Below are 4,424 nucleotides of genomic sequence, written 5' to 3'. Positions count from 1 at the left end.
ATGTTTACGCGCTTCCTCATCCCGGCTCCGCATATGCGTTGCGTCGACGTCCAACCATAACTTTACCTAAGCTCTGCGAGTGACCAACGACGTGCGTAGCGACCTACGTCTTGGCGCCGGGATGGAGAACTCACTGGATTCAATCTACTTTGTAGTCTAGTCTCTACGAATTCAACATAATATAATATTAATAAGGAATGTAACACTGCTTTTAAAGCTTTTTCCGTCCATAGTTTAGTGCTCTGTATAACGCATACAGAGCACTAAACTATGAACGTTTTACATGTTATTTAACCCATCATCGCGGATTCTCAAATAGTCTTAAATTAAGGTTTGTCTTCATTGGTTTCGGTGTAATTGTTAACCTTGCAAAAAAAATAAAAATAACGACATTTCGTTGCTAATGTTGGTAAAATTGACTTTTGTAGAGCGTGTATGGTCTCACACTCCAACCTTTTGCTCCCTGCTCCCTGACAGGACGCTGCCATTTATGTCCTCAATAATGCGCAAAACCCACAATGCAGCAGCATTTCACTTTAGTGTGGAATCCCCCACTTCATGTACTGCTGCCACAGCACACAGGAGGCTAGGAGCCATCAGCACAGAGGAGACTAGGAGCCATCAGAGGAGGCTAGGAGCCATTAGCACAGAGGAGGCTAGGAGCCATCAGCACAGAGGAGGCTAGGAGACTGGGAGACAGTATCCCCTAGTATCCCCAGTATCCCCCCAGTATACCCTAACCCCAGTAGGTTAGGGTCGCGCTCCGCCTGACCCTCTGTGAGATCAGCGACCTCGCCTTCCACTCCTCTCACCTGCCAGCTGATTGGTGGAGGACCGGGACCCTTAAAGTATTTTTACATAACAGGAAGTTGTCCTCCCAGTTTCCTGCTCAGCCCAGCTCCACTTCCGTAGTCACTTTTAGCAGCGGCGGTGGCTCAGCTCTGAGTCACAGCAGACACACAGTAAGAGTTAGGATTGTGAAATTAACCTTCTGCTGACAAGGAAATGAATAAAGGCAGAGGGATTAAAACATGTTAGAGGAGTAATCCTGTTGGTTCCTCCCCTGGCCCGGGTTCAGCAGGAGGCTGGGTCAGACCGGGGGGGGAGACATGGGGGGTGCTAGGTCAGACTGGGGAGCATGCTGGGACCTCTGGATTCTGCAGGGAACACAGTGAGGGTTGTATTAGGAGGGTGTTCTGGCTCATGGGTCAGAGGCAGGCTAGCAGGGCGGGGGGTGCTGCCGTCCTGGTCCCTCAGAACACCCCCTCAGGACCAGAACCGCTCCACGCACGTCCTGGTCCCCAGGTCCAGGTCCTGGTCCCCAGGTCCAGGTCCTGGTCCCCAGGTCCAGGTCCTGGTCCCCAGGTCCAGGTCCTGGTCCCCAGGTCCAGGTCCTGGTCCTGGTCCCGTCCCGTCTGCAAAGAGGGACTCCCTCAAACAAGGAGATCGTCCCAATGCAGCCTGAGGCCACGCTGCTCAGAATGGATTCTCCAGACTCTGGGATGAGGCATGAACTGATCTCCCCTAGGTAATACCTTCGGTTCCCCTAGATAATACCTTCTGTTAAACTAGATAATACCTACTGTTCAAATAGATAATACCTTCTCATCCCATAGATAATACCTCTGGTCCCCTAGATAATACCTTCTTGTCCACTAGAATCGATAATACCCCGTACTTTAACACTTAGATAATCCATCTGGGTGTGGTGGATCAGCCGTGACCAGGGCAGATTGTTTAGCTCATTAAAGAAACATTATGTGGCCAAACCTTTGACCCTTACTTACTTCTCATAATGGATCAATAAAGGGGAGGATGGTCACTGTGAGGTCCACAGGTCCACCATGCACACATGATGGATGAAGGTATATAACTACTCCTAATGTACATCTGATGGTTAAAATAGCATTTCAGAAGTAGCCTTTCACAGTGTCAGTGTATTTCTCAGACCGAGCTCGGAGGAGCCTCTACAGAACGGCTCTAGGAAGAGGTCTCCTTCTCCTAAACAATGAGGTGACGTAGAACAACAGCCCATCTTGATGGACCTCTTCCTGTGACTGTTCAGGACGTCCTAGCAAGTGACCAGGGAAGGGTTTGCATTCTCCTGTGAGCCTCCACCACCTCCAGGGTTCTTCTGGGTTTTGGGATGTTGTTTTCCCTCTCCTACTCGGACACTCGAAGGCTGGTTTTATCGGGGACCAGGAAGCTTCCTCCTTCCTCGCTCATTCCTGCCCCAGGGAGCAGGAAAGGACTTGTCTCCTGCTCCCGTCTGACATCACGGAGGGGAGGAGTGGCCCGGCCGTCGCTGGCCTCTTCATCTTCTGTGAGAACTCTTTTCAGCAGCGCCGGACGACAGCAACCTCCCCTCTCCGCCTCTCTTTGTTTCATCGTATGTTTCATGTTTCTCAGATTGCAGTGTGGTGGTTTGGAGGACTGTTGGATCAGTCCTGTGAGGACCCAGAATCCAGGAGCTCTGAGATCGGGGTCCAGGAGTCTCCTCCGGTCTGGGCTGTGATCTGGTCATCTCCACCGGTGGGTTTGGGGGCCTGGAGGAAATCCTCCAGCCTCCATATATGGATGTGGTTGAAGTTGTTTGTAAAGTATTTGCAAGCATTCCTTTCACCTGAACCCTAAACCCAACATCTATAGAACAGTTTGTACTGTAGTTTAGATGTTATCGCTGAAGCATGACACACAATTTGTCCGCTTCTTTTGAAATCCCCCCTTGTCTACATTCACTTTAAACATCTTAAGGTAATTTTTTCTTTTCTTCATGAAACAAAATGACCAGCTGGATGATCTTCTATGTTTACGTTTAAATGCATTTTTATCAGCAAAAGAGATCAGCTCAAAGGCAAAAATAAATCTCCTTTCTGCTGCGTCGGCCGTCACATGGATCCTATCTCCTCATGATGTACGGCTGTTGATTCAGAGCGAGCTCCAGTAGCAGGGCAGTTGCTAGGAATTCTGGGCCCCCTGAAGAATATCGGTGTGGGCCCCTCTCCCCCATTCATTGCCACCTTAAATGTTCTTGTTTTTCAGTGTTCTTGACGGTGCCTGGTGTAATACACCCAATTTGTTTCCTTTTTTACATTTAACGACTTAACAAGTCAGAGTATTATTATGTAAATTATGTATTATTAATTGTCTTATTCTCATTTCCCTGATTTGCAACACGTTATTACACCTCTGATTGCAAATACATTTTCAATTAACCACTCAACAAATAGGTGTGGGCAGGGCTGGAGTGGGACCCATTTTCGGCCCGGGAGTTTCAGGCCCACACTGGCCCACTTTTTTCAGTGATGGAAGAATTTGCACAAATGAACAGCACAAAACTCGTACTATCCCTTTTTGGATCAACGTTTGTCAAATAAAAAATCCACCTCAAGGATCTGTTACTTTAACTATCAATTATATATATATATATATATAAATATAAATAAAATGTTAACCCATTACATATTTAGGATAATTTCAATGCATCATGTCAGTTCTATGTGTGGGTTATCTTATAGCAAATATTTTTAAATATATTTTTTAGTCCTCTCTACCTGTCCCCTCAGCCCCTCAGCAGCATCAGACAGGCTGGACTGCTGCTCTGAGGCTACAAAATATTTTATATTTAATATAAATGACTATCTATCACGTTTGTTCTGTCTTTTATATTTTCCATGAAAAATGCTGTCTAGTATTACCTGTTCAGCATCGGACTGGCTTATCTCTTCTGATGCTACAAAAAAAAGAAGGGGTGACTTTATTGCTTGGACTAACTTACACAGATCATGCTGGAGTTTACATGATGATTTTCACAAATTATATTTGTGATTTGTCATATGGTTTAACAAAATTAACTAGAATAATGATGAATTGGTTTAAGCTTGTATGTTTGCAATCGGCATTGCAAACATAGCACAAATAGCTAAATGATTTATGTTGCAAATTAATCATTAGATCCACCTCTCTCTACCGGCTGCAACTTGTGTCTGTCCTCTAAACAGGTAGTTTATTTTGGCACATGTGGCGGAATCTTCCTCCAGTGCCCTTATTTTTTTTAATCAGGCTTTTTCGGCTACTCCTTGGCTTTTTCTGCCCTTCACAATCAACGACGTCGCTTCTGTTCGCTTATTCTCTGCTGTTAAAGACGCAACATGGGCCAAACAAACTAAAATAATTGGGAGGGGTGAACTACCGTACATTGTATAATCCATATTATATATACTGCGATGCTGGGGCTGAAATTTCAGATGAATTAAGTCTACTTTAGGAGAAGATAAAATAATGGTCAAAGTATTTTTTTTCTTTCACCCAAGCAGCCCAAAATACATTTGAAAGTGGATCGGCCCAACGGGAAACCTCCCGAACGTCCCGATGGCCACTCCGGGCCTGGGTGTGGGTATTTTATTGTATTTAACAATCAAGCA

Source organism: Micromesistius poutassou (genome assembly GCF_964030765.1).
Source record: "Micromesistius poutassou genome assembly, chromosome: 2".
NCBI classification, from domain to species: Eukaryota; Metazoa; Chordata; class Actinopteri; order Gadiformes; family Gadidae; genus Micromesistius; species Micromesistius poutassou.
Note: the sequence above shows the minus strand (reverse complement) of the source record.